General features: G+C 44.7%; 1 protein-coding gene across 11 annotated transcripts in view; it reads right to left on the reverse strand.

Annotated features, from left to right (window-relative positions):
* Positions 1-27,352, reverse strand: part of JAK1 (Janus kinase 1) — a 122,448-nt gene that overhangs the window by 80,729 nt on the left and 14,367 nt on the right. The window contains exon 1 of one of the 11 annotated variants that reach the window (XM_070486476.1): positions 1,082-1,317. The exons of 8 other annotated variants lie outside the window; for them this stretch is intronic. The gene's annotated coding sequence lies outside the window, so the exon portion shown is untranslated. Of the gene's footprint in view, positions 1-30; positions 163-1,081; positions 1,318-27,352 lie in introns of those variants that run through there. 2 more of the 11 variants (XM_070486479.1, XM_070486477.1) reach the window with 2 other exon arrangements.

Consider the following 27,352-nt stretch of genomic DNA (forward strand, 5'->3'; position numbering starts at 1 on the left):
TAAGGTAACTCACAAATGCGCATGACTCACACATCTGAACGTAAAGAGACGCTCCTTTATCACTCCATCTTCCGGTGCCAGGAATCCCACCTTGCAGAGGGCCAGAGCCCTGGAATAAGTGTCGCATGCGTTTCTGGCCACACACCAAAACCCAGCAGAGGACTGCGCGTTAGGAAAAACACAAGTGAGGATTTCTGGGCTTCGTACTCTGGGAATTCAGTCACTTGCCCAAAATATGACTCCCCTCACCTCTTTGCGCAGAGCCAGCTAGACTCCTGACACCTGAAACCAGAACAACACATTATCCTTCGGGCTTTTACAGCCCTCTGAAGTTTACAAAGCACTTTCACATCTACTAACACAGCCCAGTCCCAGTGACGCCCCAGCGCACTCAGGGCAGACGTTACCGCGCCCACTTTACAGAGGAAGAAACGGGTTCAGAGAACTTAAGTGACTTGCCCAAGGGTATCCAGCTAGCAAGTGGTGGAGCTGGGACTTGCACCCAGGTCATCCAAAACCAAAACCTGGGCTCTTCTCGCCAAACTGCGTTGTGGTCTGGGAGAAGAAAATAAATGACTGAAATGAAACCTGCTGGAAAGCCTAGTGATTTTTACTTACGGGAGTAGTTCAATCTTTTATAAACTTACTTACGGGAGCAGTCCAATCTTTTGTGAACACTGTAGACGAGAAAAATGATTCCTAAACTTTCTTCTCCCTTTCTTATCTACCCTCTTTGCACAGTGGGTGCTGGAGTTAGCACCTCCGTCTAAGGAAGTGTCAACTCAACAAAGCCAGTGTATGAAAAAGCCACCACCTGTCACATGTCCCTATCGCCAACATCACGAATGAGTGGATCCTGTCTACTTCCAATAAGAACAAAGAAGTTAATTAGAACCAAAGTTAGAACCACACCCCGTAACAGTTCTACGGCGAAATCCAATCCAATTTCTCCCACCACCTTTGCTTCTTGCCCCTCACAGAGCGGGTCAGAGGAACCTCGGAAACCCAGAGGGGCAGGGGAAGGGGAGGCCAGGACCGAAATCCCAGGGGGTCGGCCAGGATAGGAACTGAGACAGCCCACCTGCTTGGGTTTGACTCCAGACGTGCCGCCTCTTCCATTCCCAACTAAGGAGACAATTCCTGAGATCTGCCCTCAGCACAGCAATGGCCAGTTACAGCATGGCTTGAGTCAACGGAGGCAAAGAGGGATTAAGGAAGTGGTCTCAAATCACAGAGTTGCACAGGCAACGTGGAGCAGCACGGGGCCTTCCATCCTCTCTCTAGACGTAGATGTTTAGACATCTGGTAATTCTTCCTGAGAAACAGTGCTTTCAGTAATCCTTTCAGGGACAAAAATTCCCTAAGCAGCCAAAGGTGTTCTTAGGTTCCTTATTTGATTGTTTTTAAGAAGAAAAGAAAATACCACTATTAAATGTCCTCCCTAATTAGTAACTTGAGAACAGCAAGCAAGACCATCCCTGCTTAAAAGCAAGAGGTTTTCATGGCCTGACAGTTCCACTGGCAGCTACAACTAAGGTCAGGACAGCTGGGGGCATGAAATTCACGTAGTATCCTTATCTTTAATTACACAACAAGGGCTGGAATCCCCTGTCAGTTTATTCAGCCAAATTTACAAGAAGTCACAATGGGGGAATTTCCAAAGCCAGTCTAACATCAGTAGTATAAACACCACTCACCTAGGCTTCTCAGTTTACAAACACATCTTTAAAAGCAGACTAGTAACAATATAAAAATCTCCCCTACCCTTTACCACTTCAAACATTCAGCATGATTTAGGTTTTTGGTTAACCATGCTTGTCAAATGCTTTAAGTTGCTAAATTACTAACTGGGCTGGAACTTTCTAACCATACCTCATTGAAACACAATCATAGATTACATGTCAAAACTTCTATCTCCAGACTTGGGCCAAATGAGATCTGCCTTAGAATCTGGGTAGAAAACAGTGAGCAAACAAGCTGATGATGACGGCCATCTCCAGAGAAAAGACTGGGACAGGGCTTAAGGAGTGCTTTTGGCATCACTCAAACCCGAGTTTAAATCCTGGCCCTGCACTTATGAGTTGTGTGGTCCTGGGCACCTGCGTTTCTGAGCTCAAGTTTCTGCACCTGCAAAACCAACTGCCTCTCATCTAACTGCTGCCAAGGACCGAGCACAGAGGAAACCATACATCAGGTACTAAACAAAAGCCATCTTAATTCAGAATACAAGCCGATGTGACTGTTTGGGTAATAATAGCATGGATATTCAGGGTTGGACACAACTGTTGCTGTCAGTGCCACCGAGCTGATGCCTCCTCCTCCTGACCCTGTGGACAGGAGACCAGAACCTGCCTGGTCTTTCTGCACCATCCTCTCACCTTCCGGCACTCTATCAGACAATGCTCCGCTGCTGTTCATGGGGTTTTCACGGCCAAACTTTTGGGAAGTGTGTGACCAGGTACTTCCTCCTATTCTGTCTAGTCTGGAAGCTCCGCTGAGACCTGTCCACCACGGGGGACCCTGCTGGTATTTATAACCAGAAAACAACTGCAGCGTGTTTATATTCGACTCTGCTCCCTTCGAGGTCCACCCCATCCAACCTCCTCCTCCACCATCTAGCTCCATCAGCACCAGCCTCCCATGACTGATATGACGTAATGAGTACTTTATTAAACATTTTAGGATGTTTCCAAGATCGCTACTTGGTGATACCTTCAAGGCCTTCAGGGGAAGAGGCTCTGCTTCCCCAGCCTCCAGGCTGTTACCCCTCGTTATTCTTGCTGATTATAAACTACACAAGCCGTTTAACAATGCCATTTAATCAGAATTGCCGAAGCCTGAAAATGCAAAAATCACTCTTGAACTAGCACATAACTTCAACATTTACAATGAGCATTCTAACACTCTCTAAAACTGCTCTGGTTCAGATCACATGGGGACACTCCCACTGGTTGGTTGGCTGTGGTGATGACAACAAGAATTAGAGGCCCTCAGGCTAAGACTCTCAGATACAGGGTGCTGTGGACTAAACCACCATAACCACTTCACAACACACAGATACACCCATTTTCTACAACTTCAAAACCATCAGCTAAAAACAACTCTTTATTCAAATGAGTTTGGAATCGAGGCTATACACAATATAACTTAGAACAAGGTGGAGTTTTAACTCTCTACAGACTTCTCTGCACTCTGTCAGGTCTAACTGATATGAAACCAATGCACTAGAGCAATGGTTCTAAACATTCTCCTCCCCACCCCCTTTTTTTTTTTTTTTTTTGGTGAGGAAGACTGGCCCTGAGCTAACGTCTGTTGCCAATCTTCCTCTTTTTGCTTGAGGGAAATTCACCCTGAGCTAACACCTGTGCCAATCTTCCTCTATTTTTTGTATGTGGGGTGATACCACAGCATAGGTTGAAGAGCTGTGTGTAGGTCCATGCCCGGGATCCAGACCCATGAACCCCAGGCCGCCAAAGTAGAGCCTGCAAGCTTAACCACAACACCACTGGGCTGGCCCCCTCTTCCCTTTTTTTAAACATACATTTTGTAATGCTTCCTCTACTACTCTGAAATGAAAATCAAAAATAATATAAACTATTTACATGCAAAATTTCAAAATAATCAATATAATGTCCAACTATAAATAAAGAGAGCTTAAAGAAATGTATAAGGATCTGTATTTCAACATGTAACTGCTCTGCCATGAGTACGCTGGGAGACACAATGAAGCAGTCTCTTACTTGCAGCAACAGTAGAATAACCATGAAGGTAACTACACATGCAGACGGATGCTGTGTGCTCTTGCCGGTGACACAAACACAAGCACATCGACATCAGTAACACAACTGATGAAAATGGCGAGCGGCTTTCAGTAAAGTTCCAAACAAACGAAAGTAAAAGAATACACTATTTATATAGTATACTCTATCAATTTATACAGTAATTGCATTCCTAGAAAATTCAGGGTATATCAAAACAATGCAAAAAGTACTTTATGTAAAATGGAATTGGGTTCTAGGCTCATAAAATTATAAACAGGGCTTTTCCCCCACAAGAATGTCTGGAGAGAGATTTAAAAGTTACGGAGACTAATGAAAAATTCTCCCTTGCACAGGACTCTCCCTGTGCACATTATAGGATAATTAGTACTCCTGGCCACACCCTCTAAACACCAAAGGTACTCACCCCACCATCAACCAACAAAGCCCCAGAGAAAATCGCGGAGCCAGCTGTGCTGACACGGACTACCGGGAGGCCAAGAGGAGTCTTACCGTCTCTGTGTTTCATGTACTGACCTTAGAACTATGCTCGGCTCCTAAACAGCTGCTCTCTAAGTCTGAGGAACTGGGTGGTAGTTCTTCCAAAACTCCTGCTCTGTCCATTCTTAGGTAGCAGAACAGCAGAGTCAGTATCTTCCGTCCACAGGAAGATGGCATGCACTGGACTGAAACACCAAACTGCTGGCATTTCACTCATACCACAAACACTTCCAAGGATGCTATTGTTCCCGCCCCGTAATGACAGCCTAAGACCAGGACACCAAACACACAGCGTCGCATCATGTCCCACTGAGCCTGGCAACGGCTTTACAATCCATCTCAACAGGCTCCACTGAGTCGTGCCAACCTCAGAAATATGGGAGAAGGCAATTAGTAGGCTCAACCAGACTTCCTGAGAGTATTTAGAGCCTGCCACACCAGGCACTCTAGTAACTTCCACCACCATCACCTCAGCACTCATTATGTGCCTCAAGCACAGAGCGCGAAATGCTTATTTGACCCTCCACAACAATGAGATGGCAGAAACCTCTACTTCACAGGAAGCTCAGCTTCACAGGAGGCCCAAACACGAGGCCCAAGGTCAAAGGTGGTAAGAGAGCCGCAATTCCAGCCCTGATCTACCCCGCTTCGAAGCCTGCGCTAGTTAGCTGTCTGCAACCACCTGTAAAACAACCTGTCTGGAGGGGTGGGTAATAAGCTTCCTCCTAGAGGAGGATGTCTCTGCGTGGACCCAGGAAGTGGGCAGACACCTCTGGGAGACAGCCAGACAGCATGTCAAACAAAAGCCAAAACAGAGAATTCCTCTCTCACTGCCTCAGCCAGAGGCCAATCTGAGACTTGAGAGGAGCCTCAAATTAGACCTGGAAAGCAAGCCATGGACACCAGGACACTACATGCCCTGAAGATGAAGATCCAAAGCTTCAGGATGCACCACGCCCCGCTGAGCACTGGCTCCCACTGATGTCACTGTGCCTCTACCTGGCTCCTGCTTCTCTCCTCTGAAAGGCCAGTGCTGTGGCCCCACGCCCTACCTTCCAGCTCTGAGCAAATCTACATCTCTGCTCATCCGATGGCTTGGAGGAAATGCCCCTTCTATCGGCTCTGTACATGTGAGTCCCGCCCATCTTTAATGTCTACAGCAAGGTCCTCCCCTCATCCTCCAGCTGGAGGAGCCTTCATAGCACTTTCCTCAAGGCTCTTACCCCATACCTCCTTGTATCACAGCAGTCAGGACACGCGTCCCTTCCCTAGAGCCTGAGTTGCTTATCTGTTCTGCATCCTGCCACAATACTAACTACCACTACCACCAGCACCATCACTAGATATAAGGTCCACTTCATGAATGGCTACTGATATGCCAGTCACTCTACATAATCACCTCATTTAATCCACATATTAGTTCCATTTTACTGATGAAGAAACTGCGGCCGGGCATGGTCCAGCCTCCACTGGCACTATAACATAGTGACACGAGCAGTCTGGAATCAGACTGCCTGTGTTTGAATTCCTGCTCTACCATTTACCAGCTGTAAAATCTTGGGTGAGTTATTTAGCCCTCTGTGCCTCAGTTTCCTCATCTGTAAAACAAGGATAATAATACATACGTCAAAAGAATGTTATCAGCAATAAAAGAGTGACTATATGGGAGGCACTCAACACAGTGCCTGGCACACAGTTTAGACTAAATAGGTTTGCTACTGTTGTTATCAGTGCTGCCTCCAGCCTCGTCTCACATTATGCTCAAGCCCATACTCTGAGGTCTTAAAATACACCGAACCACTTCCCCCCTTTGTCCAAGCTGCCTTGACTCTCTGCACAGCAGCTCCTTCCCGTGCTTTGGTCTGATCGTGTGCTTGCCTCATAGGGACATTCCCTGAAGACCCGCATCATCCAGGCCTGGTCTCCAGTGCTCACTTCCCCTCCCCAACTCCCATTCGTATCTCTCCACACCCTTGCTTATTCTCTTTAGAGCACTTAGCACAACCTAGAATCCCATTCCTTATTGGTCTGTGTGATTTGGGGTCTATCTCCCTCACTAGAGATGAGCCAAAGGACCATGGCTGTCTTACTCATCATTTCGTCTTCTTCATCCAGCCAAGGGCCTGGCATATAATCAACGTTAAATAAACATTTGTTGGTACCCTGCATCCTTCTACACAGTAAGTGCTCAAGAAGTATCTGTGGATACTTGGGTGATCAGTGCCACTATGAGGGCAGGTGTCACCCAGCAAAGTGCCATTTTCTGTATTTGGCCAACTCTAAATTATCAGTCAACCAAAACATCTATTAAGCACCCACCATGAGTAAATCCGTATGCTCTCTGTATATTGCAAAACAATAAAGTCATTCTATTTGGCTGGAAGATAACAGGCAGGATCAGGACTACAGCGAACGGCTGGGCAGGTCGTACACGGCCAGGAGTGCCCAAGTGAAGGCAGGGAATTATGGCTGAAAACCCGCCTGCCTTCCACTAGCCAAGCCATGCTCCCTGGTGCAGGGGGTCCCACCCAGACAAGACACTGTTGTCTAATTCTCACAGAGGCAACACACAGATCAGCAGCAGCCTTGAGGAAGGTCAGTCTGAGTTCTTAAGGCTGAGTCTCTATAGCATGGGATTTTAAAGGCACGAAAGACACTACTAAGAACATCCTCCCATGCTCCCAGTGCCCCTGCACAGCCACTTGGGGTGAAAGCATCCTACTCCGTGAGATGTTTATGATTACACAAAAGAGGGAGAGGTACCAGGCAGTTCCCCCCACCTTTTCATTGAGACGAGTTTATCAGACTAGCTACTACCTGTCAGAGCAGAGACGCCTGGGAGTTGAGTCCTGAGAAGATGACGTTTTCACACAGCAAATGTGGTGAGAAAGACTCAGGACGAGTAGAACCGCCAGGACGGGCAGGCTTAGCCTGGGGACCCCGGACTCCACACACTTCACCCTCTTACCTGAGGCTGGCTCTCTCGGTGACTAGTGCACGAGTGGGCACACAGGAGTGCACTCATGTGCCTACACACATGCACACACAAAACTAGGGGGAAGAGGCCACTGAAGTTCCCCAGCTTCCTGACCCCTCAGGAAGTCCAGTTAGGAGAGAAAATCAGCACAGAGAAGCAGAAAGAGACCCAAGTGTTCCTCTTCCCAGCTTTCCCAGAAACGTGCAGAGTGACCTTTGGAAAGTCACTCCCCATCTCTAGGCCTCAATTTCATCATTTATAAAATGAGTGAGGCTGTGATATGTAACAAATAGGGATTTTCAAGCATGATCTAAGTAACCAAAAGGTTGCGAGTGCCACAGAATTCTAGGGAAAAATTTTACTCAAATCTCACTTTTAGGATATATTTTAACAATTTCTGAAATTATAATAAATCCCCAGCAAATTCAATTTTATAGCAAACTTTAACCCACTGAAGATCACCAACGTGATTGCATTTTCCTTCTGCAGACCTCAGAATAATGCTTCTCTCACCAATTCTGAGCTTATATTTGAACATCGCATAAATATGTCACTGATTCTGAAGGAAGCTGGAAGACTATTATTAAATGCAGGCCTATACTCGTTGGCTCCCTAAATGCCTCCAGTGAGGAGGTTCCTCCAGCACATCTGCAGCACGTCAGTGAAATGCCAGGCACCGCCCAGGCACATCTGGGCTCACCCTCCCATCACAGGGGACTAGCCAGTGACACAGTGACACATGCAACCCCCACCGGCTGCCGCGGAACTGAAGGGTGAGCATGTCATCATCTATCTACACCGAGACACAAAGAACGGAAGCGTGGCTCACACGGGGCGATTCCACCTGCATAAAAGTTCTGTTCTCTCAGGTTTCTGGGCCAATTTAATTGAAGAGATCCTGAAACTGCAAGGTGAGCTATTAGTAAACGATCTGCAATTATTTATCCAAGTGAATCGGATTTTTCCATACTGCAACCAACACTAAACTCAGAAATAAACTGGGTAATAAAACTGGCAGATCACTGGGACTGCCACGCTGAACCCAACTCAAAACTCAGTGCTCATTAAATCAGCTCCACTGTTCCCCTGACTTTTCCATAAGTCAATATGGTACTTATAAATGTGAATTCATAAAATTAATCTCTTTAGTACACTGAGGTTCCACGTGGAACCTCATTTGAGGAATCTGAAGTAGAGATCCTTGGCTTCCAAAGTGTCAAAAACCATCGCACCAGCCACTCAAAGCCCTCCTCCAGCTCGAACAGTCAGGGGAAAGGCCATTTCTCATCAGGGCTCCATCACCCGCCCACCCGGCTCACCACACTCCAGGCAGACTACAACCTCCGGGGGAGGGGGGGCCAAGCAAAAACGCTCCATTTCTGCTCCCCGATCTACCAACAGCATGGCTCTGCACAGCCAGGGCAGCTGTCCACCCTGCGTGCCCAGCATCAAGTCTTCTCTCCTTCAGCCACAGCGAGAAAGTCATCAACCAACCGCAACCGTGGCGTGGGGGCACTCAGCTATCTGGCACAAGGCTGATCGGCTGTGCCCTGGAGGACCACCCTCTGGGGCTCAGGCCAGCACGCAGAGGGGCCCTCGACCTTTAACGTTACTGCGAAGAGGGCACCTCTGTTGTGGAGGGACCCCTCCCTGCCCCCCACCCTCCCATGTCTATCAAAACTCTGTTCCCTGCACTGCTGTGGGCAAAGACAACTTCTCCCAATCCCTCTGGAGGCAATCTGGTAACGTGCGACTCCCTGAGATATATGCTAGGAAAACATAATGTCTCCACACAGAGAGTGAGCTATAAGGCTATTAATCATAGTAGTGTTTACAAGAGTAAAAGGTTGAGAGCAACCTCAATGTACAAAAAAGTGGACAGTGGATTTAAAAAAAAAAGGGATATCCAGAGTACAACAATACTACCGCTAAGAAGAAGAATAATAACAGCTACATTTCAGAGCACTTGCCATGTACTGGATCCCCTGATAAGGTTCTTTAACCTCATTTAATGCTCGCACCAACTCTATGAGATAGATTTTACTGCACTTTATAAACTAAGAAGCAGATTCATAAAAGACATAATTTAGCCAAAGGTCACGTGTGTATAAATGCAGTTACTAGATTCAAACCTAATTCACTCACTCGTGGACCCAACAAGCACTCACTCAGCACCCAGTACGTGCCAGACATGGCGCCACGTGCCAGCTTTGTTGCTAGGGCTTTTTTTTAAACTTTCTTTTTTTGCCTTTTTTCCTTCTCCTTTTTTCAGTGGCAAAATCACACAACATAAATTTACCCGCTTAACAATTTTTAAGCGTACATTCAATACTGTTAACTGCACACGGTTGTTTTCATCTTGCACGACTGAAATTCTATAACCAATGAGCAACTCCTGGTTTCCCCTGGTTTTTTAAAACTTTTTATTTTTAACTAATTTTAGATTTACAGAAGACCTGCGAAGACAGTACGGAGAGTTCTCATCACCCCTGTTCAGCTTCTCCTCATACCAAGGCTACGGCATCTTCTTAAGTGGCAACTAGAAGAACCGTTGACTCTGACATCAAATAACCCCAACGGCCCCACTCTGCGCGGGCAGCACGCGTCTGCGCTGGCGCCCCCTGCCTGCCATCACGCACCTGCTCCTGCCGACGGCGCACTCCGCACTGCCCTCTCGCTGCACCACCCCTCGGGCAAGGAAGGGAATTTAAAAAACTACCAGGAACCAAAGGTTTCTTCCTCCCAGTAAGAATTTTTAAGCCACTGCTGATGGAGTCCAAAGCCACAGAAAGACTTATGTTTTTGAAGCGAGTACAGAATGTCGTGGAAACCTCAAATAAGAAATAACGAGGAAAATAAACACACACTACATCGGTGTGAGCCAAATGCATCCGGCATCCTGCTGAGCCTTCTACCGGTACTGACTCACCCGATCCTGAACCATCTCACGAGGTGGGGACCACTCTTAGCCCATTTTACAGATGAGTAAACCCAGGTGCGAAGAAGTTCAGCTTTACTGAAAGCCCGACAGCTGGTAACACCCTTCCCTCGCCTGGGAGGAGGCAGAACGCAGGGCTCCCACCCCCGCTCTGAACTTCCAAACCCCCGGATGACCTGGACTCAGGAAGCTGTCTGATAACCGTGGCCGCCAGCCAGACTCAGATCTGACCAACCTCCAGCTCAGCAAAGCTGCTCACAAGTGCAGCGCTTTTCAGCCCCTGAAATCTCTGCGTCAGAGCGGCGTGTCCCTCTCTAGGACAGGTTTCCAGGGGACGTGAAGAAACTTCAGAGGGATTCGCACAGCACTGCCTAAAAGCAGAATTCCAAAACACCTTTCACAGATGTTTTCACGAGGCCCGGACATTCCCAGCTCCCGCCTGCGTCCGCCCCTCAAGATCGGCGGGGCAGCGTGCTGATGGACCGACGCTCCTTGTCAACAGCAACTCAAAGGACACACTGGACACCCCCCTCCTCATGCTTCTCTGCCACACCAACTGTCTCTACAAAACCACGGTGCCAGAACTCACTTCAAAGGATCCTCACGTCCCTGACGGCACGGCAGGATGCAGAGCTAAAAACACAACAGCATATTTCTGGCACCACAATAGTAATCCATCCGCTTTGTCAAACACACGCTCTAAAGAAAGCTTTTGCTTTCAAAGAATCCTCGGTTTGCCTTTGGACTCACTTCATTTCATACCAAAGTGAGTAACTTTGAGTCATTCGAACCTGCCTTGCTCTTTGGGATTTTCAGGCACTACGGAGGGTACAATTACCATATAAATATGGATACTCTCAAGTAACACACACTACCTAGACACACAGCCAAGGGCCTGACTCAGGTCCACCTCTGGAATTGGGGAGCTGGCAGAAAGTGACCCAGACACTATTAAGAGTTCTAAACAGGAGGAAAGATAAATGCTGACCAAAACCCAGGGTGGAAGCCAGAAAACACACAGAGAAACAGGAAAGGACCATACGCAGCGTCTGTTCCGGGTCACCAAGTGAGCTCACTGAGCAGGGAGGGTTTCAGTGGGATCCCAAGAGGCATCACTCAAAGGTCCTCCAGTCTGGTCCTAAGAAGCCTGCTCGATAAATGACACAAAGGCACAACATATAGGGCTGGTTCTGAGAAGGGGGCATGGGCAGCCCCAGTCAGGGGAACCAGGCGGTGAGCAGCTGGGCTGCTTTCTCACTAGCAGCACCTGGCATCGCTGCAAACAGAAGCTGCCGTGACTCGTCATGATGAATCCACAGAACAACAAAGAAAACACAGTTAAGGGGGAGCTCGGCGTTCAAGTTACAAAATGAGGAGGGCAGGGGTCTCAAGTCATGGACCCCCAGGAGCGCCCCCTCAATCCTGACTGTGCCCAAGACTGTCCTCCTGAGATTTTTCTGACAGCTTTCCCATCTGTTGGCCCTGAAGAATTCTGCTTCAGTTTCTCAAAGTCCAGCTCAAATGCCTCACCCGGCCTGTGAAGTCTTTCTGACCCCCAGACAAGCGTCCTCACTCTCCTCTCTGAGCCTCCACAGGCCTTGGTTAAACGTGTCACTACAACCTTAGCCCGTGTGCACTGTAAATATCTCCCACCAGACCAGGTGAGGGGCTGAGGCTGTGCTTTATTCATTCTTATTTCTCACAGTCAGTGCTTAGAACATGGTAGGTACTCAACGGATGAATGAATGCCCACCAGCAGGACCATCCAGAGTTCCCAAGAACATAACAGTTTGCTAGAAGATTCATGATCAACTTATGATACTAACTTACCTGAAGACCAACCCACTCCTAGCCATGGGAATATATACCACTCCCCTCCCCATCCCTCCTAAGACAGGAATGAGGGAGCTTCTCCCTTGACTACCCTCTAGAAATGCGAATAGGAATGCAGATGCAGCTGACATCTTTGGGAAGGACACCACCAAACAAATTAAACTGGTCACGTCCACTGGGACCAACCTAAAGCACCAGCCTTGGAGGGTCCTGAAAAATCCTATAAAACAGATTTCTGACCTTCTCCCTCCTCTGACCATCAGAGGATGAAACCAGGAAGAGTGATCATAATTCATTTTAAACCAAGTCTTCAACAGCCTGTCTGTTCCTCCTACTCAGCCTGAGTGGGAAGTCTTCTGAGTCTCCCGTAGTCACTCGTTGTTAGTCCAGCCTTTCCTGCTGAGACAGAATACCTGAGAAGATGACAGAATCACCTGCAACCATGGTGACTCATCTCTGATGCTTAGGGAGCAGAGGGAAAGTCCCTGGAAAGCCAGTGAGTAAGCCTTTACAACCTTGTTCAATGGACGCCAGAGCCAGAACTGATGTACGAATACATCAGGAAAGGCTGGAGTGGACCCGACAGGATCCAGGAGGATGGACCTAGAAGAGGTCTCCACGTGTCTCAATACCTAAGACAGCTGCCCCAGAAACAAACGGCCCAGGGACACATCCCTTCTCCCCTCATTGCACAAAGCTCCTATGGGGCCCAGTTCTCTAGCCCCCAGCCTCGCTCCACCAATATCAACATGAGACTCAGCAAGCAAGAGGCCAATGAGCAGTTTCTAAATAAAACTACCTCATGGGCTGAGCTGCTTCCTTTCCCTCCATGCTCAGGATCGGAGGTTGAGCAACGCAGAGCAGAGGCAGGAGGTTATCAGAGAACCACAGGATTGCAAGGTCGGAATGGACTATACCAAACAAACATCCACCTTCCTGTTCCAAGGCAATAACCATCTGGAGTCATGGCCACAAGCCAATGTTCTGGTCAACGATGGACCTCAAATACCACGATGGTCTGATAAGATTAGTACCATACAGCCTAGGGGTATAAGAGGCCGTGCTATCTAGTTTGTATAAGTACACTCCATGAGGTTCCCACAGCGATGCAATCGCTGAGTGACACATTTTTCAGAACATCCCATGGTTCAGCGATGCATGAGCTTATGCTTTCACTATTAGGGCCAACAAGTCTCTAGCCTCACCTTCAACTCCAGAGGCCCAAAGACTGCAAGAGTATCCTCGGTAAGTCCCCAAAACTCTTGTATTGTGGAAGAATTCCTTCATTTTTAGGAGAAAATTAAGTTCTTTCTCCCACGAAGTCAAAGAGACGCACCTACGTCACTTGCCCGTCAGCTGCCCAGACACCCAGGACTCTCACAGTATGACGGGAGCGGTGGGGCCGACAGAAGTGCTGAGAAGCAGGACAGCCTCATGACTAGACTGCCAGGGGGTGAACCCAGCTCCCCAACTCATTAGCAGTGATGCCGAAAAGGAGGCAAATACTAGCCCCCACCCCATGACTGTCCAGAGGATGAAGTTCGTTAACCCACTGAAAACAGTAAGTGTCGTATCTCCTCCATCTGTGAAGAGGCGGAGGCAATGGTTCCTTGAAAACATGCTATTTCACATTCCTAAGAACTTTCAATGTGACAGCAGAAAACATTAGGTTGAATCATATGAAACTTCCAACATTTGACTACTTTTTTACCTACAAAAATGGTAATTGCATGTGGTTTAATCAAGTAAGTATGAACAAGAACACAAAGTAGTATATCTCAATTCATCTAAGTGCCTACAGAGGCTCAGGCCTTTTAAGAAAACCCTTCAAATGACTGTTAAAAAAGATCAAATATCTGTACGGGGCTGACCCTCCCCACGCGTAGGCTGGTCTGCAGGACCTTGGGAGGGCTGAGCAACCTCGGCTATTTGGGGAGCTGACCGGCTGCCAAGCTGGCTCCCAGCCATCACCTGTTACTTTGACAACTGTAGCTTCAGGGTTACTACGGCGATCTGCAAAACCCTAAGCATCGACAGGCACTCAAAGGCTGAGGAGAGCAAGGCTGTAGCACCCAGAGGACTCCACAGCATTCTCCTCCTTCCAGGGGTGCTTCTGGCCCCCAGGGAAACCACTTCATGTTCATGACACAGCACAGTCCCGACCAGCGCCGTCTGCACTTCAGCCATTATTCCAGTTGTACCTGAAGTCATTCAGAAAACTAGTTCAAAAGAAGTTTCAGAGACCCAACACTGAGCACCTTTCATCTTAGAAAGTTTTTCCATAAGTCTAAAATTTTTAAAGAGAGAAGAAAGCATATCACTTACGTTAAAGCTCAGTTAAACAACACAGACCCTCTCTGTACTATCTCTGCAACTTCCTGCCCATCTATCATTCTTTCAAAATAAAAAAATTTTTTCAAAGTTCAATTATACAAAAACATAAGAAATGGCCCTTAAGTAAAGAAAAACTTTAGTCAAAATTTTTAGATGCACTCTGGGATTTTATGTCTTTTTTTCCATTAAGAACAGAAAGGCTCTGTTCCACTACTGGCCCGGTAAGAATGGGACAACAGCATTCTCTGGCCCATAAACTAGGGCTAGTTAGAAAAAAAATACCTGGAAGCACTTGTACTTGTCTGAACCCCTGATTCCAAGTCATTGCCTGAACTAAGGGAAGGCTTGGGCCGAGCTCCTCAGTCAGCCTCGTAAGGAGGCTCACAGATGGTCTGACTAGTTTGGGCTTAGTGGCCATGTTTCAGCTTGATTTTAGTGCTCCACTTCCCTCAACACCAGAGCTATTTATCTTCTCTACTTCCCTCAACACCAGAACCATTTATAAAGCCGCAAACAGAATTAGCTCTAAATGAAACTAGTAAGGAAACAGTTTCTTAACACCAGATCATATACTTTCACGTTTCTCAGCTAAAACACACACCTCCAAGGGTGACTGCGCAGTTGGGAAGGGCGGACAGCGGCTTGCTGCTCCTTCACAGGACAGGGAAGAAGTGTAAACGCCAAGCCCACACCAACTCCAACACACCCACCCAAGTCACAAGAGCCTCACAGTCTGCACGAGTTTGGAGCTAACAGACAGCACGTTTAACGGTAAAAGGCACGAGCTTTGAAGTCAGACAAGAAGCAATCATCGATAAAGCGAATCAATAAGGCACTTAATTTCTCCAAATCTTGGTTCCTTGATCTTTAAATGGGGATAAAACCATCCACCGCACAAGGATTACTGGGCACATGGTAGATGTGTAATTTATAGGGTCAAGCTCATGGATACAATCCCTATACAAGGCTTAAAAACACACACAGAAAACCACATGGTTTCAATCTGTATTCTGAAACTGAGACTGAGACATATTACACCACGGGTATATGCATGCCACGCAAGTCAATAAAAGGTGGAGGGGAGTGAGAGAAAAACAAATTGGCCTACATGACTCTCTGCTGAGTGGCCCAACACTACTCCTTTCTAAAGGAAGGCCCCGTGTGCAAATATACTAGTGTTTTAATGGTGCTGAGCTTTACTGTTTTGAAACACACACAAAACATGAGTTCACCAGAGGAAATGCTGCAGAAATTTCACACAATTATTCACGAACAGTACATGCTGCCAGGCCTCTTCTCTTGAGTTGTGTACATACTAAGAGTGACTAGATGCTGACAAGGCCACAAATCCTATGGGAAGAGCTCCCATACACAGGCACACTGATTGCTTCAAGAAGCGAAAACAGGGAAGTTGATTAGAAAAGTATAGAAAGTGCAAGAATTCTAGCCCAAAGCGAGTTAGTATGAAACAAATACACTGTGTGTGTGTGTGTGCGTGTGTGTGTGTGATATACACAACTTAACAGGCCCCGGAGGGCTTCCCTATCATAATAACCAGGAGAGCTATCACTTACAGAAGACTAGTCTATACCAAGTTTTTCAATCTCAATTTCTTAAAAAATGAGCAAAGTGAGGTTAAGAAGGGGTTGCTATCCCCAGGCAACAGAGTAAATAAGTGGTCAAACTTAAACTTAAATCCAGGTCTTTCTACCCCAAACCGTACTATGCCCCTGTCAGAACAGTGCTCAGCACAACAACCTATGTTCAAAATTGAGCCTGATTAGTAAGGAAAAATAAACCGTATTCAGTTACCTCCGTGCCAAGACACAGCAAATACATTTTTGAATTTTTTCATCAAACTTCAGTCATGCGTCACTTGACGACAGGGAGGTGTTCTGAGAAACACGTTGCTAAGTGATTTCGTGGTTGTGCGAACATCACAGAATGTACTTACAGAAGCCTAGATGGCATGGCCTACTACACATCTAGGCTCTATCGTACTGATCTTACGGGACCACCGTCATATACGTGGCACATGAATTTAAAGCTTTTTAAATGTGGTGATTACAAAAATAAACTCTCATCCATCTAGAAAACGTGGTTGTCCCAAAATGATTCATCCCTATGGGTTCAAAAGAGTCAAGAATTTACTGTAACCTGCATCCACATCTGGAAAAAAAAAATTCATTCCTTAATTCTATGGAAACATTTTTAAATATAGGATGCAAAAACATTACTGGAAATTCTTTCATTTGGGGCTTTCATTGAGGCCTATCTGCTTATTACTCTGACAATAATCAGAAACGAAAGGTAAAACGAAGATCATTTGTCTTCTATTTTAGGGACAAAAAAAAAGTAATGTCAGTCAACAATTGTCTCAAATTTCCCATGATTAGAATATAAAAAACTGGACCCCTTTCAGAGTCCTCTGCTCCTGCTATCAGGGCAACTGAGGCTGGAAAGGGGGCCTCAGAGTTGTGATATTACACGCAAACTCCTACAGAGGAGCTTCATCTTACAGATGAAGAAACCAAAGTTCAGAGACATGAAATGACTTATCCACGGTCTTGAACTCAGCTACGCTCAGATCCCCACCATGAATCCAGGTACCTGACTCTCTAAGTTTAGTGGGAATGTCTGAATCTGCAGACCAGATGAAGAGCCTGAGGTCACTGTGTCCCACCAGTGCCCCCGAGGATTGGCAGGCAACTCTCCAGGCGAGGCAGGGAAGACGGTGAAGGTGTGGTGCAGGGACCAGAGGAGGCTCCACCAACTGAAGGCCAGTCAGCCCGGAGCAACCGCATCAGCCTGGAGTCTGTTACTGAAAACAGGCTGCTGATAAACACGAGAATGATCCAGAATCAGATAAAGTCCAAAGAGAGAGAAACAACTTCTGGATGAACATAATGACTACATGCAGAGATATACTACCAAAACAGAAAAAAAGATTAAGATGTTTTAGGAGGAACATTTGAATGATGCAATTTGATATATCTTGGATAGAAGTGACTATTTTGACATAAAGATAAAGAGAACCAGTGGATCCAGATTTTCATGGAGAAAGAAGACATGCTAACACTTCCTACAGGACTTTCTCACTGCTTCACACTGAATGAAAACAACTATGCTCTTTTCTTCGGCTGTGTGCTGGAGAACAAGTGTGGAGCATGTGAAGCTCGAGGAGAGTACGTGGAAGTCCGGGCACGGCAGCAGAGTGGTGCTCTCTAGAGACTAATACACTACTTGCAAAGGTCCTAAACATAACTGAGCAGAAGAGTAATCATTTACTCTTTGCTTTTTTATTGTAGAAGACGCAAAGCTAGGTTATCTTTCCTTTGCAAGACTATTTCATCAGAATATTTTTTCTATTTATTTTTATTTTATTATTTTTGTGTGTGTGAGGAAGATTGGCCCTGAGCTAACATCTGTTGCCAATCTTCCTCTTGTTGTTTGAGGAAGATTCACCCAGAGCGAACATCTGTGCCATCTATCACACATCTGTGCCTCTATCTTGTATGTGGGCTGCCACCACAGCACGGCATGACAAGCAGTACACAGGTCTGTGCCTGGGATCCGAACCCTCGAACCCCAGGCCGCCAAAATGGAGTGTGTGAACTTAACTACTACACCACCGGGCCAGCCGACAGAATATATTTTTAGTAAAACGAACAAGGAAACTGACTTTTACATGGAAGGAACTGTGAAAATGTGGATAAATCACATTTACTTTCTTTAAGTCAAAAATAGTGGTTCGGTAGCCCTGTGTTAGCACATGCATTCAAGGTTAACACAAATGAAAGTTTAATCTCCCAAAATGTAACTATTTAGCATGCTCCATCTGGACATGATTCTTAGACTTTAAGCCAGATATCAGTCAACGTCATGCCTGCCTTCGAAGAATGAGAAATAGGAGATAATATAATTAACCAATTAACAGACATAAGACATCTTTTCTCCCAAAATTCTATCTCAGGGTGGAGCACAATGGGGGAAGAACCTCTTGTATTACGAGGCACATTTCCAGCTGCTTACACCACTTTCTTGTTCAAAATAAAGTAACTGTCTTAATTTATAAAAAATAAAGGAAAAGAAAAGGACCAAACAGAGAAAATCATCATGTGAAAAGTTAAATGCAGCATTACATTTGCTTTTTATTGTAATTTTTTTTAAAGATTTTATTTTTACTTTTTCTCCCCAAGGCCCCCCAGTACATAATTATATATTTTTAGTTGTGGGTCCTTCCAGTTGTGGCATGTGGGATGCCACCTCAGCATGGCCTGATGAGTGGTCCCATGTCCTCGCCCAGGATCCGAACCAGTGAAACCCTGGGCCACCGAAGCGGAGCGCAAGAACTTAACCACTCGGCCACGGGGCCGGCCCCTGCTTTTTATTTTTAATCATTAAGGACATTAAATACTGTATTTAATCCCTATCAAGATAAAAAAAAAGTATAACACACCAATTTTTATTTTAGTGATTGGGTTCTATCTGGCTAATGGGAAATTACTTAACAGCCAGAAAAGCTATTTTGTTAGTTTTTCTAATTCCTCCAAAAGACAAAATGTAACCTTTTATTATGTCACGTTACTAGTTTTAACTACGATGGCATTGCCTCAACCGTACCTGGCCCTTCCGAACTAGCAGCATTATAAACACTCTCTACATGGTACTTCTTGACTTATATCCATTCTCTCATCAGACCCTCACTAACAACTCTGGCTGACGGTCAGATGTGATTTCACAGAAGTCGAGTCAGAGAGGTCAAGTTACCTCCTCGACGTCACCCTGCACCAGCTGCCTGAACAGTCCAGAGCTCTAAGCGCCTTTCTAGAGAACTTGAGCATAAATTTTCAACTGCGTTTTAGAAAACAGAACAAACTGTAAAGACATGGACTTCAAATCAGTGGGAAGAGTGATTTTTTTTGTGGTGGGACAATGAGACAGCCAGTTAGGAAAAATACTAAGAAAGCCAGCATTCCTCTGACACCAAAGACTAAAATAAACGTCCCATCATTTAAAAACATCGAACACACCGAATACTAAGTGTAGCTAGAGATACTCAGACAATCAGAGAAGTCACAAGGCCTCCGCAACATGACACCAAAAGTAGAAACCCTATAAAGAAATGTTTGATAGATGTGAGTTCATGAAAATATAAACCTTCTGTATCGAAAGACCCTAAATATATAAGCAAACAATCTGAAGAAAAATATTTGTACCATACATGACAAAAAGGTAATATCCTTAACACATACTGCCTTAAAAAAATCAAAAAGGGGGGCCAGCCTGGTGGTGCAGCAGTTAAGTGCGCACGTTCCAATTCGGCGGCCCAGGGTTCACCAGTTTGTATCCTGGGTGCAGACATGGCACCGCTTGGCAGGCCATGATGTGGGAGGCATCCCACATATAAAGTAGAGGAAGACAGGCATGGATGTTAGCTCAGGGCCAGTCTTCCTCAGTAAAAAAGAGGAGGATTGGCAGCAGATGTTAGCTCAGAGCTAATCTTCCCCCCACAAAAAAAAAATCAAAAAGAAAAATACAAACACACCAATAATAAAATGGGCAAAGGGCTTGACAAGATAATCCACAAAGAAAATAAGAGTTCTCAAACATAAAAAAAATGTTTCAATGTACTAACATACAAATATGTATAGAGTAAAATATAGATTTACCATATTTTACTAACATTGGCAAATTTTAAAAAATTGTAATATCCACAAATTGATTAAATGTGATAAGCAAGTGTTCTCACTTAGAAATACACATAGCAAGTCAGTTTTGAGAGTGATTTGTACATGTTCTTTGACCCAGAAGTTCTAAGAATTTATTCTAAGCAAATAACAATGACATACAAGATTTAGCTACAAGGGTCTTCATCAAAGGGTTATTTTAAACGACTAACAAAACAATCTTAAATGTTCATCCAGTAACATAGAATCATGGTGAAGCTAACCAACAGAATTCTATACCAAATACACATCCACACACACACGCACAGATAGATACATACATGTGCATATATGATTACTGAAAGATGGAACAATATTCATGATGCACTAATAAATGAAAGAAAGGTTATAAAACATCATGCAGTGTACGATCACCATTTATCTTGGAGATGCACACATAAGACTGAGAGGATATTCATCAAAATATAACAATAGTTGTGGATTCCAAGTGGTTTTTACTCTTTTCTCTAGATTACAAATCCTCAATAAATAGGAATAACTCATGCTAAAAGCAGTGAACTTTTTTAGAAAAAAATAACTTCTAAGGAAGAGAAACAGCAGCCAATAATATTTTACGTCCAGAGCAACTGACTGTGCCCCCAGACCCACTTGGTGCCTCAGGCACACAATACACCCAGTCATTCCGTCCTCAGATCCCAAGACAAAGACTAGAGTGGATCAGGACGGGCAGACTGCCTAGTCTCACACCACACTGTAACCCTGTGCCCCAGCTCTCGGCTCGGAAAACACTGCACTCCAACAGCCCAGTACCACTTGGGAAACACGAGAGGGGTCTCCTTCCCTTGCACAACGCCCCCTACACTAAGAGGGCAGCTCAAAAGAGGGTATGGAGGGAGGAGCAGAGCTGTCTGCAATGCAACAAACTAAACACACACCAATGTATGCAAAACGGTACAAACCCCATGGAGAGCGATTTACAATATTAACAAAAATTATAAATGCATTTATCTTTTAACCCAACAATACCATTTCTGGCAATTTACCCAACCTTGTACATATGAGGTCATAAAAAACACTTTGCAACAGCAAAAATGTGGAAACAAACCCAATGTTCATGAATATGGGGACTAGTTAAGTAAACCGTGGTGCATTCACACAACAAAACACTCTAGAGCTCTAATAAACACATGTATACATACATATGAATAAGGAAATACTCTACGTCCTAACAAGGAAAGAGAGGAGGACATACTGTAAAACGAGAAAAGCAAAGCACAGAACAGTATATAGAGTAAGCCACCTTTTGTATAAAAACAAAGGAGAATGTATACTTGTACTAACTGTATCTGAACACAAGAAATGCATACAGGAGAACACTTAAGGGGACAGAGAAGGCAGTGACAGGGACAAGGATGGGAGCAAGCCTTCTCAATTTATATCTTATTATACTGGTTTGCTTTCTGAAGCAGGTGACTACAGCAGCCATGCCAAACAAAATATCACCACCACCACCAATGATGATAATAATAATAGAAAGTTAAAAGTGCTTGCCAAGAAAGCCTTGGTAACAGGGAGATCTGCCACCCACAGAGTGAGAGGCACAGGGCCGAGCAAGAGATTACACGCAAGAGATTACACACGGATCCTCTTCTACTGCCCTGGGAGGAGAGGACTGGAGGGAAGCATTTACAGACCACCTCCCACAGGGTATGTTTTCTGCATACATGATCTTAAACCATATTCAAATTAACCCTGGTAGACACAATCAGCCCCATTTCTGTAGATAAGTGAATGGCGAGGTGTTAGGAGACGTGCCCAAAGTCACAGGGCCAAAGTCACAGGGCTGTGACGGGACCCATGCTCTTCTCTGCTGAAACCCACAAAGGAAAATATTTAAGTCTCAGTAAAAATAAAAATCCTTTAAGTGAGCCATTCACCCATAACTACACTTCCTTCCACAGTGTGTTCCTCTAATATTCTGTTTTCTAGGTGTTGAGAGTTTGTTAAATAAAGCAAACATCCTATACTAACAAAAGGATGGCCTCTATTTTCCACTTACTAAGCTCCAAAAAAGTTAAATGTGAGTAACGTTATAAGATGCATTTTTTTCCTTCGTTGAGGATTAACTATGGAAATGCATGCACAAGCTCTTGATAATGAACTTCACAGGAACCGTAATCATCTTTTGCATAAGATGACAAAAATAATGCTAAATCATGCTAATAAGATGATAAAAATGAGGGGGGAAAGAAATAGCAACTAACGTTTACTGAGTACTTAGACATACCAGTCACTGTTCTAAGTGCTTTAAATACAAGGACTCACTCAATTCTCCTACCAACACTCTGAGGTAGGCACTATTACTATCTTCACAGACAGATGAGTAAACTGAGACAGCAGGTAAACAACTTGCCCTGAGAGACTGTGCTAACGGCACTGCCCACACTGTTCCCCACCATACGACACTGTCGCCACGGAGCACTTGCAGCCTGCAACAGCTCAAGATGAACCAGGGGACAGCCCTCCTCTAGAAAATCAGTGAACCACCTGCGATCTCTCTTTTTTTTTTTAAAGATTGGCACCTGAGCTAACATCTGTTGCCAATCTTTTCTTCTTCTTTTTCTCCCCAAGTCCCCTGGTACATAGTTGTATATTTTAGTTGTGGGTCCTTCTAGTTGTGGCATGTGGGATGCTGCCTCAGCATGGCCTGATGAGCGGTGCCACGTCCGTGCTCAGGATCTGAACCAGGGAAACCCTGGGCCACCAAAGCGGAGCGCGCGAACCCAACCATTCGGCCATGGGGCCAGCCCGGATCTGCAATCTTATGTATTTAACTGGATATGTCCTCTTATTCCAAGAGAAGGAGGCTTCAACTCACTGCCAAATGGATCAATGAAACAAAAAAGGTTGAAAACCCACAATTCCAGAGGTTTGGGCTACAATCCAAGCAAGAGATGAAACCTAAAGAAAGGCAGCAGGAGGGATGTGTTTCTTGCTCAATTTCACGTCCCTAAATGTTAAGAGACAAAGGGGTTCCACGATCAAATATATTTGGAAAACAGCTGATTAACTTTCAATAGCTCCTTGAGATGTTAGTATGCTAACATACATTTTGGTTCTCCAAGAAAAGGATAAACTAAACAACATCACGCAATTCCCAAACTTATTTGTCCACAAAATTCTCCATTCACAGAACAGTTTGAGAACAAACACACTCAGGGAAGCACTGGGTTGCAAAGGATATTTACAAGTTAAAAATCAACTGAACTTGGTGACTAATAGTCCATGAGAGATGAGTCAAAATAAGCCCCAGGATCTGGCTTAGGTGACCAGTGAAGGTGACACAAGAGGGAGGGTAAGAATACGGGCAGTTTTTAAGAGAAAAGATGAACTTAGTTTTGGACCTGTGTGAGTTAGAGTTGTCTAAAAAACTGCCAGTTCACAAAACAACTGAAACCAGGGTCTCGAAGAGATATCTGTACCTCCGTGTTCACAGCAGTGCTGTTCACAACAGCCAAAAGGTGAAAGCAACTGAAGCGTCCATCAACAGATGACCGGATAAACAAAACGTGCTCTATATTCAATGGAACAACATCCCATTTTTAAAAGGAAAGAAAGTGTGACCTCTTCACCCGTGCTACAACATGGATGAACCTCGAGGACATCATGCCAGGTGAAATAAGTCAGTCACAAAAGGACAAGTACTGCATGGTTCCCCTTCTTTGAGGTCCCTAGAGCAGGCAAATTCAGAGACAGAAAGCAGAATGGCAGCTGCCAGCGTACAATGTGGGGAAGGGGCTGCTGTTTAACGGGGATAGTTTCAGTTTTGCAGGATGAAAAGAGTTCTGGAAACAGGCTGCACAATAATGTGAATGTACTTAACACTACTAAATTGTCACTTAAAAATGGTTACTATGGTAAATTTTAAGTTGTATATTTTGTCACAATTTAAAAAAAAAAATTTTTTTTTAACTGCCAGTTCAAGATGTTATGGTAGACCTCTGCTGTCTTGATCTGCCCAGAAACCTCTCGTCCCTTGTGGTTCTGTTAGGACCACAGATCGCAGCGTCCTGCCTGACCGACCACTGTCCTACAGGACAAAGGGGTGATCCAAGCAGGGGCCCTTCAGGGAGATCTGATAAATGGAAGCCAGACTGAATATCATCTTGGGGCAGCCAGCTGTTGTCTTCCAAGCCATTTGGAGAAAACCTTGCTGTGGCAAGAATGAGACCAACGAAAGCGAAGGAGAAACAAGCAGGCCTCCTACTGAAGGGACCACGCCTTGACCTCCCTGCAGCTCCTGGATTCTCCCCCTCCCCTTAGGAGGCTCTGGTTACAGGGGCCAATAAATCCCAACACCTTTTTTTTTTCCCACTTAAGTTACCAAAAGAGAACTAATATATCCAACAGAACAGCAACTTCACTGAGCAAGACGTCCCTGAACAAGAATTTTCTCCGTACAGCTCCTTTTGAAATTTTATCTGCAGCATCATACACCTTTACTAGAACAGTACACGATTCCATAATTTAGTGAGTACAATTTCAAATTTAACATAATCTTTCCAGTTGGTAAATACATCATCATCTTAGGCCAGAAGACTACATTTCTGAAGAAAATAATAATTAAAAAAAAATCATTATCAATCTAAATCTACACTAGATCATATAAAGAGAGATACACAATGCATAAAAGGTTTCTACAGAAGTGGACAGATTTAGAAATATAAATGTTTCTAAATTACCTGAAGTATAACACAGAAGAGAGCACCGAAATATTACCCTGAAACTGAGGCTTTGGCTGGAACATTCTAACACTAAGTCAAAGAACAGGAGGATAATACACAGATAAGATCTTTCATCTGTGCCTTATTTAAAGAAATTTGCCCTTTCCTAGTTCAACTCCATGCTCCATTAAATGTAGATTCCCTCAGTTTAGTTTTCACTAATTAATGACAAGATTTAATTTTATTAAATACAAATCTAGTCAATAAATGTTTGAGTGCCTAAGTATGATGACTCTGTTGTATGAACCAGGAGGCATGGAGAAGGGAACAAATAAAGGGAGAAGGAATTAACATGCCAAGCATGATGCTGGCTCTGCAGATTTTGCCTGACTTATGCAAAGAGGATATCTAAAAGCTGTCATGCCAGAAATTAATGTCAAACCAGTTTTGTGTCTGGAACCTGAAAGGCTGACAGCATAAGGTGCACAGAGATGCCAGAAGCAAAATCTTAAGAGTGAACTGTGCACCTCAGAGAATGCAGTTATGAGCTTGTTGTCACAAGTCTTTGCAAAGATACACTGGCTTTGCTGATTTCACTGACGCAGACCTGACCAATAAAATAACTTCAGAACACCTGGAATACTACCTACGTGAAATCTTTACAACCACTAATCAGTAAAAGATCCACCTTCTGAAATTGTTTTTGGGATTCTCTTTTCATCATGAAAGATTAGCAGCCTGTATTTTAATCACAAAGGGTAAAAAAAGGGCTTTCAAAGTTGGCTGCAACACACCTGGTAAACACAAAACGATAAAGCTTGTCTTTCCCAGCCACCTAAGCTGGCTTTCACCTCACACCTCCAGAGCAAATCCTGGCATCTGGCAGCCTAGACCGTTTATGGTGCTCCGGGGGAAATCTAACCATGAGAAATGCCATTCAGGCACACCGCAGTCCCCAGGACCATACACTCACCAAGGAGCCTACGGAACTTATCATCCAAGAAAACCAACCGGGCAGATTTATGACACTGCAGTCAAAGCACAGTGTGTGCTCTTTAAATCATGGATAGGTAAGTATGCAGAATCTTAAAATGTGAAAAACTTTCAGACGACAATACCATTTATAATCTCCTAAGGAAATAATCAGAAAAGTACACAAAAATGTTTATAACAGGAGTATTTATAGCAGGAAAAACAAACACTATGTATGTTTCACGTTAGAGAGTTCGGTAAGTAACTTTCATTCATCCGTACCATGGAAACCTATGCACCATAAGAAGTTATGTCATCCTAACCAAAAGTTACTACCTTGCGGGGCTAAAATCATGAGGAGTCACTTAGTGAAAAAGCCAGATTACAAAAGAGTATTATGTTCTATGATCTCCTTGAAATTTTTTTTTAATTCATAGGTCTATATACACATGAAATGAAGTCTGAAACAGTAAACACTAAAATATTAACAGAAATGTTTATCTGAATGACAAGTCTTGGAATTTTTATTTATTTCACTATTTATTTCTCTAAAATGAATAATTTGCTTAATTTCTTTAAAATGCTAAATAAAATTTTAAAAGGAGGATTCAGGAGCTATATCAAATCTCAAATGACTGCCTAGGAAGGGCCAAGGCGAGGCTCACAGGCTCACGTCCTGACTTCTCCGACCTGCAGGAACGGCCAACAGTATCCTGTACGAAACTGTAACTACTTGTTGAACACAGACTGGATAAACACATGACCTAAAATTAACTCAAAAGTAACTCTTCGGAGAAACAACTAACAATGCAAGTGCCTAATGGCTACAGAGACTCAACATAATACAGATGAGTGGAGATTCCATAAACTATGTATCTTCCTGGTATACCACCAAAGGATTACAATTATTTTTAATTTGCAGCCTGTAGCTTTTTAATGACTTAAGAAAAAGGTCAAAAGAAAAGGGGAAATAAGACTTTTCAAGTCAGGCTCGGCAGACTGCGTGCTCTGAGGTGCCCTGTCTCAGCCATAGATACCCAGACTGAACCGCTTCCTCAGGCTTTGCTCCCGCTGCGGGAACAAAACAAGGACAGGTAATTCTGACTCAGGTGTGTGGTCAGGGTCTTGCAGTCGACCGGAGGCTATAAGCCTGCAGACCACGCCTCCGGGAGGCTCCGCAGAACCAGGTGTCGGCAGAGGAGCCAGAGAGCAGCTGGCTCAGCCGACTGCGACGGGGGAGGCATCACAGGCTGTGCGGTCCCCAAAGCCGGTCAGGAGCAGCACACCACGGGCGCAGTGGGGGCACAGGGCCGGGGGCTGCTGGAAACGGCTTCACCTCTCTGAACGACAGGTGCTCAAGTCTCGAATAAGGGTTATACAAGAGAGCACCTTTTTATCTGCAACAGCTCTCAACACTTTGTTGTTGTTGCTGTTCTTAATAACCGTCACCTCCATGCCCTGTAAAGTGGCTTTTCTCCTGATAACAGGAACAACATAAAAATGAAATGCCAAACAGGCCTTCCACGACACAAACCTGTCATTAGCTTCTTACAATTGGCATTCACGTGTTTAATACTTACTGACCGTCTGCTCCACGGCAGGCACAGGGCTGAACAAGGACTAGA

The sequence above is a fragment of the Equus asinus genome, chromosome 16 (genome assembly GCF_041296235.1).
Source record: "Equus asinus isolate D_3611 breed Donkey chromosome 16, EquAss-T2T_v2, whole genome shotgun sequence".
In the NCBI taxonomy this organism is placed as follows: domain Eukaryota; kingdom Metazoa; phylum Chordata; class Mammalia; order Perissodactyla; family Equidae; genus Equus; species Equus asinus.